General features: G+C 60.1%; 1 protein-coding gene and 1 long non-coding RNA gene across 4 annotated transcripts in view; both read left to right on the forward strand.

The window, feature by feature from the left end:
- The first annotated feature begins 3,198 nt into the window (after nt 1-3,198).
- On the forward strand, nt 3,199-4,484 carry LOC120986694. Of its 2 annotated transcripts, XR_005775753.1 has the most exons (5): nt 3,199-3,259; nt 3,638-3,686; nt 3,745-3,793; nt 4,163-4,211; nt 4,378-4,484. It is a non-coding gene; the product is annotated as an uncharacterized LOC120986694 (long non-coding RNA). The 2 variants fall into 2 exon arrangements; XR_005775752.1 differs by lacking the exon at nt 3,199-3,259 and having other exon boundaries at nt 3,568-3,686.
- Nucleotides 4,485-7,087: 2,603 nt separating this feature from the next.
- Nucleotides 7,088-14,583, forward strand: part of LOC120986695 (thialysine N-epsilon-acetyltransferase-like) — a 29,331-nt gene continuing 21,835 nt past the window's right edge. For both annotated transcript variants that reach the window (XM_040415373.1, XM_040415374.1), the window contains exon 1: nt 7,088-7,231. The gene's annotated coding sequence lies outside the window, so the exon portion shown is untranslated. The remainder of the gene's footprint in view (nt 7,232-14,583) is intronic.

Below are 14,583 nucleotides of genomic sequence, written 5' to 3' on the forward strand. Positions count from 1 at the left end.
GAGGAGACTGAAGACAGGTGAGCGCCCCTTCACCTTACACCTAGGAGAAGAGGAGACTGAAGACAGGTGAGCGCCCCTTCACCTTACACCTAGGAGAAGAGGAGACTGAAGACAGGTGAGCGCCCCTTCACCTTACACCTAGGAGAAGAGGAGACGGAAGACAGGTGAGCGCCCCTTCACCTTACACCTAGGAGAAGAGGAGACTGAAGACAGGTGAGCGCCCCTTCACCTAATACCTAGGAGGAGCTGGGAGAAGAGGAGACTGAAGACAGGTGAGCGCCCCTTCACCTTACACCTAGGAGAAGAGGAGACTGAAGACAGGTTAGCGCCCCTTCACCTAACACCTAGGAGGAGCTAAAAGAAGAGGAGACTGAAGACAGGTGAGCGCCCCTTCACCTAACACCTAGGAGGAGCTAAAAGAAGAGGAGACTGAAGACAGGTGAGCGCCCCCTCACCTTACACCTAGGAGGAGCTGGGAGAAGAGGAGACTGAAGACAGGTGAGGGCGCCTTCACCTTACACCTAGGAGGAGCTGAGAGAAGAGGAGACTGAAGACAGGTGAGCGCCCCTTCACCTTACACCTAGGAGGAGCTGAGAGAAGAGGAAACTGAAGACAGGTGAGCGTCCCTTCACCTTACACCAGGAGGAGCTGAGAGTAGAGGAGACTGAAGACAGGTGAGCGCCCCTTCACCTTACACCTAGGAGAAGAGGAGACTGAAGACAGGTGAGCGCCCCTTCACCTTACACCTAGGAGAAGAGGAGACGGAAGACAGGTGAGCGCCCCTTCACCTTACACCTAGGAGGAGCTAAAAGAAGAGGAGACTGAAGACAGGTGAGCGCCCCTTCACCTTACATCTAGGAGAAGAGGAGACTGAAGACAGGTGAGCGCCCCTTCACCTTACACCTAGGAGAAGAGGAGACTGAAGACAGGTGAGCGCCCCTTCACCTTACACCTAGGAGAAGAGGAGACTGAAGACAGGTGAGCGCCCCTTCACCTTACACCTGGGAGGAGCTGGGAGAAGAGGAGACTGAAGACAGGTGAGCGCCCCTTCACCTTACACCTAGGAGAAGAGGAGACGGAAGACAGGTGAGCGCCCCTTCACCTTACACCTAGGAGAAGAGGAGACTGAAGACAGGTGAGCGCCCCTTCACCTTACACCTAGGAGAAGAGGAGACGGAAGACAGGTGAGCGCCCCTTCACCTTACACCTAGGAGAAGAGGAGACTGAAGACAGGTGAGCGCCCCTTCACCTTACACCTAGGAGAAGAGGAGACTGAAGACAGGTGAGCGCCCCTTCACCTAATACCTAGGAGAAGAGGAGACTGAAGACAGGTGAGCGCCCCTTCACCTTACACCTAGGAGAAGAGGAGACTGAAGACAGATGACCGCCCCTTCACCTTACACCTAGGAGGAGCTGGGAGAAGAGGAGACTGAAGACAGGTGAGCGCCCCTTCACCTTACACCTAGGAGGAGCTGGGAGAAGAGGAGACTGAAGACAGGTGAGCGCCCCTTCACCTTACACCTAGGAGAAGAGGAGACTGAAGACAGGTGAGCGCCCCTTCACCTTACACCTAGGAGAAGAGGAGACTGAAGACAGGTGAGCGCCCCTTCACCTTACACCAGGAGGAGCTGGGAGAAGAGGAGACTGAAGACAGGTGAGCGCCCCTTCACCTTACACCTAGGAGAAGAGGAGACTGAAGACAGGTGAGCGCCCCTTCACCTTACACCAAGAGGAGCTGGGAGAAGAGGAGACTGAAGACAGGTGAGCGCGCCTTCACCTTACACCTAGGAGGAGCTGGGAGAAGAGGAGACTGAAGACAGGAGAGCGCCCCTTCACCTAACACCTAGGAGAAGAGGAGACTGAAGACAGGTGAGCGCCCCTTCACCTTACATCTAGGAGAAGAGGAGACTGAAGACAGGTGAGCGCCCCTTCACCTTACACCTAGGAGAAGATGAGACTAAAGACAGGTGAGCGCCCCTTCACCTAACACCTAGGAGAAGAGGAGACTGAAGACAGGTGAGCGCCCCTTCACCTTACATCTAGGAGAAGAGGAGACTGAAGACAGGTGAGCGCGCCTTCACTTGACACCTAAGAGGAGCTCGGAGAAGAGGAGACTGAAGACAGGTGAGCGCCCCTTCACCTTAAACCTAGGAGGAGCTAGGAGAAGAGGAGACTGAAGACAGGTGAGCGCCCCTTCACCTTACACCTAGGAGAAGAGGAGACTGAAGAAAGGTGAGCGCCCCTTCACCTAACACCTAGGAGAAGAGGAGACTGAAGACAGGTGAGCGCCCCCTCACCTTACACCTAGGAGGAGCTGGGAGAAGAGGAGACTGAAGACAGGTGAGCGCCCCTTCACCTTACACCTAGGAGAAGAGGAGACTGAAGACAGGTGAGCGCCCCTTCACCTTACAACTAGGAGAAGAGGAGACTGAAGACAGGTGAGCGCCCCTTCACCTTACACCTAGGAGCTGAGAGAAGAGGAGACTGAAGACAGGTGAGCGCCCCTTCACCTTACACCAGGAGGAGCTGAGAGTAGAGGAGACTGAAGACAGGTGAGCGCCCCTTCACCTTAAACCTAGGAGGAGCTAGGAGAAGAGGAGACTGAAGACAGGTGAGCGCCCCTTCACCTTACACCTAGGAGAAGAGGAGACTGAAGAAAGGTGAGCGCCCCTTCACCTAACACCTAGGAGAAGAGGAGACTGAAGACAGGTGAGCGCCCCTTCACCTTACATCTAGGAGAAGAGGAGACTGAAGACAGGTGAGCGCCCCTTCACCTTACATCTAGGAGAAGAGGAGACGGAAGACAGGTGAGCGCCCCTTCACCTTACACCTAGGAGGAGCTCGGAGAAGAGGAGACTGAAGACAGGTGAGCGCCCCTTCACCTTACACCTAGGAGGAGCTAAAAGAAGAGGAGACTGAAGACAGGTGAGCGCCCCTTCACCTTACACCTAGGAGGAGCTGAGAGAAGAGGAGACTGAAGACAGGTGAGCGCCCCTTCACCTTACACCTAGGAGGAGCTGGGAGAAGAGGAGACTGAAGACAGGTGAGCGCCCCCTCACCTTACACCTAGGAGGAGCTGGGAGAAGAGGAGACTGAAGACAGGTGAGCGCCCCTTCACCTTACACCTAGGAGGAGCTGAGAGAAGAGGAGACTGAAGACAGGTGAGCGCCCCTTCACCTAATACCTAGGAGAAGAGGAGACTGAAGACAGGTGAGCGCCCCTTCACCTTACACCTAGGAGAAGAGGAGACTGAAGACAGGTGAGCGCCCCTTCACCTTACACCTAGGAGAAGAGGAGACTGAAGACAGGTGAGCGCCCCTTCACCTTACACCTAGGAGGAGCTCGGAGAAGAGGAGACTGAAGACAGGTGAGCGCCCCTTCACCTTACACCTAGGAGAAGAGGAGACTGAAGACAGGTGAGCGCCCCTTCACCTTACACCTAGGAGAAGAGGAGACTGAAGACAGGTGAGCGCCCCTTCACCTTACACCTAGGAGCTGAGAGAAGAGGAGACTGAAGACAGGTGAGCGCCCCTTCACCTTACACCAGGAGGAGCTGAGAGTAGAGGAGACTGAAGACAGGTGAGCGTCCCTTCACCTTACACCAGGAGGAGCTGAGAGTAGAGGAGACTGAAGACAGGTGAGCGCCCCTTCACCTTACACCTAGGAGAAGAGGAGACTGAAGACAGGTGAGCGCCCCTTCACCTTACACCAGGAGGAGCTGAGAGTAGAGGAGACTGAAGACAGGTGAGCGCCCCTTCACCTTACACCTAGGAGAAGAGGAGACTGAAGACAGGTGAGCGCCCCTTCACCTTACACCTAGGAGAAGAGGAGACTGAAGACAGGTGAGCGCCCCCTCACCTTACACCTAGGAGAAGAGGAGACGGAAGACAGGTGAGCGCCCCTTCACCTTACACCTAGGAGGAGCTGAGAGAAGAGGAGACTGAAGACAGGTGAGCGCCCCTTCACCTTACACCTAGGAGAAGAGGAGACTGAAGACAGGTGAGCGCCCCTTCACCTTACACCTAGGAGCTGAGAGAAGAGGAGACTGAAGACAGGTGAGCGTCCCTTCACCTTACACCTAGGAGAAGAGGAGACTGAAGACAGGTGAGCGCCCCTTCACCTTACACCAGGAGGAGCTGGGAGAAGAGGAGACTGAAGACAGGTGAGCGCCCCTTCACCTTACACCTAGGAGAAGAGGAGACTGAAGACAGGTGAGCGTCCCTTCACCTTACACCAGGAGGAGCTGAGAGTAGAGGAGACTGAAGACAGGTGAGCGCCCCTTCACCTTACACCTAGGAGAAGAGGAGACTGAAGACAGATGACCGCCCCTTCACCTTACACCTAGGAGGAGCTGAGAGTAGAGGAGACTGAAGACAGGTGAGCGCCCCTTCACCTTACACCTAGGAGAAGAGGAGACTGAAGACAGGTGAGCGCCCCTTCACCTTACACCTAGGAGAAGAGGAGACGGAAGACAGGTGAGCGCCCCTTCACCTTACACCTAGGAGCTCGGAGAAGAGGAGACTGAAGACAGGTGAGCGCCCCTTCACCTTACACCTAGGAGGAGCTAAAAGAAGAGGAGACTGAAGACAGGTGAGCGCCCCTTCACCTTACATCTAGGAGAAGAGGAGACTGAAGACAGGTGAGCGCCCCTTCACCTTACACCTAGGAGGAGCTGGGAGAAGAGGAGACTGAAGACAGGTGAGCGCCCCTTCACCTAACACCTAGGAGAAGAGGAGACTGAAGACAGGTGAGCGCCCCTTCACCTTACACCTAGGAGAAGAGGAGACTGAAGACAGGTGAGCGCCCCTTCACCTTACACCTAGGAGAAGAGGAGACTGAAGACAGGTGAGCGCCCCTTCACCTTACACCTAGGAGAAGAGGAGACGGAAGACAGGTGAGCGCCCCTTCACCTTACACCTAGGAGAAGAGGAGACTGAAGACAGGTGAGCGCCCCTTCACCTAATACCTAGGAGGAGCTGGGAGAAGAGGAGACTGAAGACAGGTGAGCGCCCCTTCACCTTACACCTAGGAGAAGAGGAGACTGAAGACAGGTTAGCGCCCCTTCACCTAACACCTAGGAGGAGCTAAAAGAAGAGGAGACTGAAGACAGGTGAGCGCCCCTTCACCTAACACCTAGGAGGAGCTGGGAGAAGAGGAGACTGAAGACAGGTGAGCGCCCCTTCACCTTACACCTAGGAGGAGCTGAGAGAAGAGGAGACTGAAGACAGGTGAGCGCCCCTTCACCTTACACCTAGGAGGAGCTGAGAGAAGAGGAAACTGAAGACAGGTGAGCGTCCCTTCACCTTACACCAGGAGGAGCTGAGAGTAGAGGAGACTGAAGACAGGTGAGCGCCCCTTCACCTTACACCTAGGAGAAGAGGAGACTGAAGACAGGTGAGCGCCCCTTCACCTTACACCTAGGAGAAGAGGAGACGGAAGACAGGTGAGCGCCCCTTCACCTTACACCTAGGAGGAGCTAAAAGAAGAGGAGACTGAAGACAGGTGAGCGCCCCTTCACCTTACATCTAGGAGAAGAGGAGACTGAAGACAGGTGAGCGCCCCTTCACCTTACACCTAGGAGAAGAGGAGACTGAAGACAGGTGAGCGCCCCTTCACCTTACACCTAGGAGAAGAGGAGACTGAAGACAGGTGAGCGCCCCTTCACCTTACACCTAGGAGGAGCTGGGAGAAGAGGAGACTGAAGACAGGTGAGCGCCCCTTCACCTTACACCTAGGAGAAGAGGAGACGGAAGACAGGTGAGCGCCCCTTCACCTTACACCTAGGAGAAGAGGAGACTGAAGACAGGTGAGCGCCCCTTCACCTTACACCTAGGAGAAGAGGAGACTGAAGACAGGTGAGCGCCCCTTCACCTAATACCTAGGAGAAGAGGAGACTGAAGACAGATGACCGCCCCTTCACCTTACACCTAGGAGGAGCTGGGAGAAGAGGAGACTGAAGACAGGTGAGCGCCCCTTCACCTTACACCTAGGAGGAGCTGGGAGAAGAGGAGACTGAAGACAGGTGAGCGCCCCTCGGCTCTGCTGCTCCAGGACAGCGCTCTCGGCTCTGCTGCTCCAGGAGAGACCCATCGGCTCTGCTGCTCCAGGACAGCGCCCTCGGCTCTGCTGCTCCAGGACAGCGCCCTCGGCTCTGCTGCTCCAGGACAGCGCCCTCGGCTCTGCTGCTCCAGGACAGCGCCCTCGGCTCTGCTGCTCCAGGATAGACCTATCGGCTCTGCTGCTCCAGGACAGCGCCCTCGGCTCTGCTGCTCCAGGACAGCGCCCCTCGGCTCTGCTGCTCCAGGACAGCGCCCTCGGCTCTGCTGCTCCAGGATAGACCTATCGGCTCTGCTGCTCCAGGACAGCGCCCTCGGCTCTGCTGCTCCAGGACAGCGCCCTCGGCTCTGCTGCTCCAGGACAGCGCCCTCGGCTCTGCTGCTCCAGGACAGCGCCCTCGGCTCTGCTGCTCCAGGACAGCGCCCTCGGCTCTGCTGCTCCAGGACAGCGCCCTCGGCTCTGCTGCTCCAGGACAGCGCCCTCGGCTCTGCTGCTCCAGGACAGCGCCCTCGGCTCTGCTGCTCCAGGACAGCGCCCTCGGCTCTGCTGCTCCAGGACAGCGCCCTCGGCTCTGCTGCTCCAGGACAGCGCCCCCGGCTCTGCTGCTCCAGGACAGCGCCCCCGGCTCTGCTGCTCCAGGACAGCGCCCCCGGATCTGCTGCTCCAGGACAGCGCCCCCGGCTCTGCTGCTCCAGGACAGCGCCCTCGGCTCTGCTGCTCCAGGACAGCGCCCTCGGCTCTGCTGCTCCAGGACAGCGCCCTCGGCTCTGCTGCTCCAGGACAGCGCTCTCGGCTCTGCTGCTCCAGGACAGCGCTCTCGGCTCTGCTGCTCCAGGACAGCGCCCTCGGCTCTGCTGCTCCAGGACAGCGCCCTCGGCTCTGCTGCTCCAGGACAGCGCCCTCGGCTCTGCTGCTCCAGGATAGACCTATCGGCTCTGCTGCTCCAGGACAGCGCCCTCGGCTCTGCTGCTCCAGGACAGCGCCCTCGGCTCTGCTGCTCCAGGACAGCGCCCTCGGCTCTGCTGCTCCAGGACAGCGCCCTCGGCTCTGCTGCTCCAGGACAGCGCCCTCGGCTCTGCTGCTCCACTTTGATGTTAAACGAGGCCTCGGGAGTCACGTGATCCTCGGGTGTGCGGGGGGAGGGGGAGATCACGTGACGGCACAGGAGACGCTGGTGAGTGGAGAAAAGGCGGTAATCCGGGGGACAGGAGAGAGGAGGGGGTGTACTGGGGGGACTGGAGAGAGGAGGGGGTGTACTGGGGGGACTGGAGAGAGGAGGGTGTGTACTGGAGGGACTGGAGAGAGGAGGGGGTGTACTGGGGGGACTGGAGAGAGGAGGGGGTGTACTGGGGGGACTGGAGAGAGGAGGGGGTGTACTGGGGGACTGGAGAGAGGAGGGGGTGTACTGGGGGGACTGGAGAGAGAGGAGGGGGTGTACTGGGGGGGACTGGAGAGAGGAGGGGGTGTACTGGGGGCACTGGAGAGAGAAGGGGGGGGTGTACTGGGGGGACTGGAGAGAGAAGGGGGGGTGTACTGGGGGGGACTGGAGAGAGAGGAGGGGGTGTACTGGGGGGGACTGGAGAGAGGAGGGGGTGTACTGGGGGCACTGGAGAGAGAAGGGGGGGTGTACTGGGGGGACTGGAGAGAGAAGGGGGGGGTGTACTGGGGGGGACTGGAGAGAGAAGGGGGGGTGTACTGGGGGGGACTGGAGAGAGAGGAGGGGGTGTACTGGGGGGGACTGGAGAGAGGAGGGGGTGTACTGGGGGCACTGGAGAGAGAAGGGGGGGGTGTACAGGGGGGACTGGAGAGAGAAGGGGGGGTGTACTGGGGGGGGACTGGAGAGAGAGGAGGGGGTGTACTGGGGGGGACTGGAGAGAGGAGGGGGTGTACTGGGGGGGACTGGAGAGAGGAGGGGGTGTACTGGGGGGACTGGAGAGAGGAGGGGGTGTACTGGGGGGACTGGAGAGAGAAGGGGGGGTGTACTGGGGGGGACTGGAGAGAGGAGGGGGTGTACTGGGGGGACTGGAGAGAGAAGGGGGGGTGTACTGGGGGGACTGGAGAGAGAAGGGGGGGTGTACTGGGGGGACTGGAGAGAGGAGGGGGTGTACTGGGGGGGACTGGAGAGAGAAGGGGGGGACTGGAGAGAGAAGGGGGGGGGGTGTACTGGGGGGACTGGAGAGAGAAGGGGGGGTGTACTGGGGGGACTGGAGAGAGAAGGGGGGGTGTACTGGTGGGACTGGAGAGAGAAGGGGGGGGGTGTACTGGTGGGACTGGAGAGAGAAGGGGGGGGTGTACTGGGGGGACTGGAGAGAGAAGGGGGGGGTGTACTGGGGGGACTGGAGAGAGAAGGGGGGGGTGTACTGGGGGGACTGGAGAGAGGAGGGGTTGTACTGGGGGGACTGGAGAGAGGAGGGGTTGTACTGGGGGGACTGGAGAGAGGAGGGGGGGTGTACTGGTGGGACTGGAGAGAGAAGGGGGGGGGTGTACTGGGGGGACTGGAGAGAGAAGGGGGGGTGTACTGGTGGGACTGGAGAGAAAAGGGGGGGTGTACTGGGGGGACTGGAGAGAGAAGGGGGGGGTGTACTGGGGGGACTGGAGAGAGAAGGGGGGGGGTGTACTGGGGGGACTGGAGAGAGGAGGGGGTGTACTGGGGGGACTGGAGAGAGGAGGGGGTGTACTGGGGGGACTGGAGAGAGGAGGGGGTGTACTGGAGGGACTGGAGAGAGGAGGGGGTGTACTGGGGGGACTGGAGAGAGGAGGGGGTGTACTGGGGGGACTGGAGAGAGGAGGGGGTGTACTGGGGGACTGGAGAGAGGAGGGGGTGTACTGGGGGGACTGGAGAGAGAGGAGGGGGTGTACTGGGGGGGACTGGAGAGAGGAGGGGGTGTACTGGGGGCACTGGAGAGAGAAGGGGGGGTGTACTGGGGGGACTGGAGAGAGAAGGGGGGGTGTACTGGGGGGGACTGGAGAGAGAGGAGGGGGTGTACTGGGGGGGACTGGAGAGAGGAGGGGGTGTACTGGGGGCACTGGAGAGAGAAGGGGGGGTGTACTGGGGGGACTGGAGAGAGAAGGGGGGGTGTACTGGGGGGGACTGGAGAGAGAAGGGGGGGTGTACTGGGGGGGACTGGAGAGAGAGGAGGGGGTGTACTGGGGGGGACTGGAGAGAGGAGGGGGTGTACTGGGGGCACTGGAGAGAGAAGGGGGGGTGTACAGGGGGGACTGGAGAGAGAAGGGGGGGTGTACTGGGGGGGGACTGGAGAGAGAGGAGGGGGTGTACTGGGGGGGACTGGAGAGAGGAGGGGGTGTACTGGGGGGGACTGGAGAGAGGAGGGGGTGTACTGGGGGGGACTGGAGAGAGGAGGGGGTGTACTGGGGGGACTGGAGAGAGAAGGGGGGGTGTACTGGGGGGGACTGGAGAGAGGAGGGGGTGTACTGGGGGGACTGGAGAGAGAAGGGGGGGTGTACTGGGGGGACTGGAGAGAGAAGGGGGGGTGTACTGGGGGGACTGGAGAGAGGAGGGGGTGTACTGGGGGGACTGGAGAGAGAAGGGGGGGACTGGAGAGAGAAGGGGGGGGGGTGTACTGGGGGGACTGGAGAGAGAAGGGGGGGTGTACTGGGGGGACTGGAGAGAGAAGGGGGGGTGTACTGGTGGGACTGGAGAGAGAAGGGGGGGGGTGTACTGGTGGGACTGGAGAGAGAAGGGGGGGGTGTACTGGGGGGACTGGAGAGAGAAGGGGGGGGTGTACTGGGGGGACTGGAGAGAGAAGGGGGGGGTGTACTGGGGGGACTGGAGAGAGGAGGGGTTGTACTGGGGGGACTGGAGAGAGGAGGGGTTGTACTGGGGGGACTGGAGAGAGGGGGGGGGGTGTACTGGTGGGACTGGAGAGAGAAGGGGGGGGGTGTACTGGGGGGACTGGAGAGAGAAGGGGGGGTGTACTGGTGGGACTGGAGAGAAAAGGGGGGGTGTACTGGGGGGACTGGAGAGAGAAGGGGGGGGTGTACTGGGGGGACTGGAGAGAGAAGGGGGGGGGTGTACTGGGGGGACTGGAGAGAGGAGGGGGTGTACTGGGGGGACTGGAGAGAGGAGGGGGTGTACTGGGGGGACTGGAGAGAGGAGGGGGTGTACTGGGGGGACTGGAGAGAGGAGGGGGTGTACTGGGGGGACTGGAGAGAGGAGGGGGTGTACTGGGGGGGACTGGAGAGAGGAGGGGGTGTACTGGGGGGGACTGGAGAGAGAAGAGGGGGGACTGGAGAGAGGAGGGGGGTGTACTGGGGGGACTGGAGAGAGAAGGGGGGGGTGTACTGGGGGGACTGGAGAGAGGAGGGGGTGTACTGGGGGGACTGGAGAGAGAGGAGGGGGGGTGTACTGGGGGGACTGGAGAGAGGAGGGGGTGTACTGGGGGGACTGGAGAGAGAGGAGGGGGGGACTGGAGAGAGGAGGGGGTGTACTGGGGGCACTGGAGAGAGAAGGGGGGGTGTACTGGGGGGGACTGGAGAGAGAAGGGGGGGGGTGTACTGGGGGGGACTGGAGAGAGGAGGGGGTGTACTGGGGGGACTGGAGAGAGAAGGGGGGGGGTGTACTGGGGGGACTGGAGAGAGGAGGGGGTGTACTGGGGGGGACTGGAGAGAGAAGGGGGGGACTGGAGAGAGAAGGGGGGGGTGTACTGGGGGGACTGGAGAGAGAAGGGGGGGTGTACTGGTGGGACTGGAGAGAGAAGGGGGGGTGTACTGGTGGGACTGGAGAGAGAAGGGGGGGTGTACTGGTGGGACTGGAGAGAGAAGGGGGGGTGTACTGGGGGGACTGGAGAGAGAAGGGGGGGGGGTGTACTGGGGGGACTGGAGAGAGAAGGGGGGGTGTACTGGGGGGACTGGAGAGAGAAGGGGGGGGTGTACTGGGGGGACTGGAGAGAGAAGGGGGTGTATTGGGGGGGACTGGAGAGAGGAGGGGGTGTACTGGGGGGGACTGGAGAGAGAAGGGGGGGGACTGGAGAGAGAAGGGGGGGTGTACTGGGGGGACTGGAGAGAGAAGGGGGGGGTGTACTGGGGGGACTGGAGAGAGGAGGGGGTGTACTGGGGGGACTGGAGAGAGAAGGGGGTGTACTGGGGGGACTGGAGAGAGGAGGGGGTGTACTGGGGGGGACTGGAGAGAGGAGGGGGTGTACTGGGGGACTGGAGAGAGAAGGGGGGGTGTACTGGGGGGACTGGAGAGAGGAGGGGGTGTACTGGGGGGGACTGGAGAGAGAAGGGGGGGGACTGGAGAGAGAAGGGGGGGTGTACTGGGGGGACTGGAGAGAGGAGGGGGTGTACTGGGGGGACTGGAGAGAGAAGGGGGGGTGTACTGGGGGGACTGGAGAGAGAAGGGGGGACTGGACAGAGGGGGGGGTTTACTGGGGGGACTGGAGAGAGGGGGGGTGTACTGGGGGGACTGGACAGAGAAGGGGGGGTGTACTGGGGGGACTGGACAGAGGGGGGGGGTTTACTGGGGGGACTGGACAGGGGGGGGGGGTTTACTGGGGGGACTGGAGAGAGGGGGGGGTGTACTGGGGGGACTGGAGAGAGAAGGGGGGGTGTACTGGGGGGACTGGAGAGAGAAGGGGGGGTGTACTGGGGGGACTGGACAGAGGGGGGGGGTTTACTGGGGGGACTGGACAGAGGGGGGGGGGTTTACTGGGGGGACTGGAGAGAGGGGGGGGTTTACTGGGGGGACTGGAGAGAGGGGGGGGGTGTACTGGGGGGACTGGAGAGAGAAAGGGGGGGGGACTGGAGAGAGAAGGGGGGGGGGACTGGAGAGAGAAGGGGGGGGGGACTGGAGAGAGAAGGGGGGGGGACTGGAGAGAGAAGGGGGGGGGACTGGAGAGAGAAGGGGGGGGGGACTGGAGAGAGAAGGCGGGGGACTGGAGAGAGGAGGGGGTGTACTGGGGGGGACTGGAGAGAGAGGGGGTGTACTGGGGGGGACTGGAGAGAGAAGGGGGGGGACTGGAGAGAGAAGGGGGGGGACTGGAGAGAGAAGGGGGGGGACTGGAGAGAGAAGAAGGGGGGGGACTGGAGAGAGAAGAAGGGGGGGGACTGGAGAGAGAAGAGGGGGGGGGGCTGGAGAGAGAAGAAGGGGGGGGACTGGAGAGAGAAGAAGGGGGGGGACTGGAGAGAGAAGAAGGGGGGGGACTGGAGAGAGAAGAAGGGGGGGGACTGGAGAGAGAAGGGGGGGGACTGGAGAGAGGAGGGGGTTGTACTGGGGGGGACTGGAGAGAGAGGGGGTGTACTGGGGGGGACTGGAGAGAGAAGGGGGGGGGACTGGAGAGAGAAGGGGGGGGACTGGAGAGAGGAGGGGGTGTACTGGGGGGGACTGGAGAGAGAGGGGGTGTACTGGGGGGGACTGGAGAGAGAAGGGGGGGGACTGGAGAGAGAAGGGGGGGGGGGACTGGAGAGAGAAGGGGGGGGACTGGAGAGAGGAGGGGGTGTACTGGGGGGGACTTGAGAGAGAAGGGGGTGTTGTTTCGGACACCGCTCTCGGCTCTGCTGCTTGTTTCGGACGGCGCTCTCGGCTCTGCTGCTTGTTTCGGACGGCGCTCTCGGCTCTGCTGCTTGTTTCGGACGGCGCTCTCGGCTCTGCTGCTTGTTTCGGACGGCGCTCTCGGCTCTGCTGCTTGTTTCGGACGGCGCTCTCGGCTCTGCTGCTTGTTTCGGACGGCGCTCTCGGCTCTGCTGCTTGTTTCGGACGGCGCTCTCGGCTCTGCTTGTTTCGGACGGCGCTCTCGGCTCTGCTGCTTGTTTCGGACGGCGCTCTCGGCTCTGCTGCTTGTTTCGGACGGCGCTCTCGGCTCTGCTGCTTGTTTCGGACGGCGCTCTCTGCTCTGCTGCTTGTTTCGGACGGCGCTCTCGGCTCTGCTGCTTGTTTCGGACGGCGCTCTCGGCTCTGCTGCTTGTTTCGGCCGGCGCTCTCGGCTCTGCTGCTTGTTTCGGACGGCGCTCTCGGCTCTGCTGCTTGTTTCGGACGGCGCTCTCGGCTCTGCTGCTTGTTTCGGACGGCGCTCTCGGCTCTGCTGCTTGTTTCGGACGGCGCTCTCGGCTCTGCTGCTTGTTTCGGACGGCGCTCTCGGCTCTGCTGCTTGTTTCGGACGGCGCTCTCGGCTCTGCTGCTTGTTTCGGACGGCGCTCTCGGCTCTGCTGCTTGTTTCGGACGGCGCTCTCGGCTCTGCAGCTTGTTTCGGACGGCGCTCTCGGCTCTGCAGCTTGTTTCGGACGGCGCTCTCGGCTCTGCTGCTTGTTTCGGACGGCGCTCTCGGCTCTGCTGCTTGTTTCCTCTCCCTAGCCTTGAGTCCTAGTTCTGTGTCCCTCTTCAAGAAAACTTATTTTTGTCATTTATTGGTAGTACCCGATTTCTCCTGTCGGCCAAGGTGGCGCTACAGTCCAAAGCTGTGGGAATCGAGGTGTTTATTGACAGTGGGGCAGGGGTTAACCTAGTTGATGATCAGTTTGCTCGTATTCATGCATTAGACAAAAATATTTCGGTGTTTGCAATTGATTCCACTCAAAAATGTTTATCATAAATTGTGCAGGACGTTTAAAGGTGGGTGATTTTCATCAAGAATCCATCTCGTGTTTTGTGCTGGAGGGTCTGCCTGCTCCGGTGGTCTTGGGTTACCATGGTAAAGTAGACCTAATCCTACCATCGATTGGCCAGCGAGACAGATTCTGGATTGGAGGGATTATTGCACGGACAACCGTTTTAGCGCGTCGCTTTCCGTTGTAAGCACTTAAGCTGTACCTTCCTTTATTTCTGATTCTGCTGATGTATTCTCTGAAAGTGGAGACCAGGAGTTACCCCCACATCGAGAGTAAGATTATAACCTTATTCCCGGAGCTTGGTTGCATAATGTTTCTGAACCTGGAGGAGCTGCCATGCGAGAATATATCGCCGAGAGTTTGGCTGAAGGTCATATTAGATCATCCAAATCACCAGTGGCTGCAGGGTTCTTCTTTGTTAAGGAAAAAGGATGGAACTCTTAGGCCATGTCTGGACTTCCGTTAAACTCTTAGGCCATGTTTGGACTTCCATGAGCTTAATTGCATTACTGTCCGTGATCCCAGATTTGTTCAGATGGTCGGTGCCAAGGTGTTCTCTAAGTTTTTCAACACTTCATCAATGACCTCTTTCATCATCTGGTGGGCAGGTTTGTGGTGGTGCATCTGGATGATATTTTAATTTATTCCCCCGACATGGAGACGCATCAGGATCATGTGAGACAAGTGTTACAGATCCCAAGGTAGAATAAGGGTCCATTCACACGTCCGTAATGTGGGTCCGCATTCGTTCCGCAATTTGCGGACCCATTCACTTTCAATGGGGCTGGAACGGATGCGAATCCGCATTTTTGGTATCCACAATTTCATTCCTGGAAAAAATAGAACATGTCCTATTTACCAGAAAAGGCATTTTCTATTATAGTGTCTGTGATGTGCGGTCCACAAATTGCGGATCGCACATTGCAGGTGTCCGTGTTTTGCGAATCCGCAAAACACTTACGA

The sequence above is a fragment of the Bufo bufo genome, chromosome 1 (genome assembly GCF_905171765.1).
Source record: "Bufo bufo chromosome 1, aBufBuf1.1, whole genome shotgun sequence".
NCBI classification, from domain to species: Eukaryota; Metazoa; Chordata; class Amphibia; order Anura; family Bufonidae; genus Bufo; species Bufo bufo.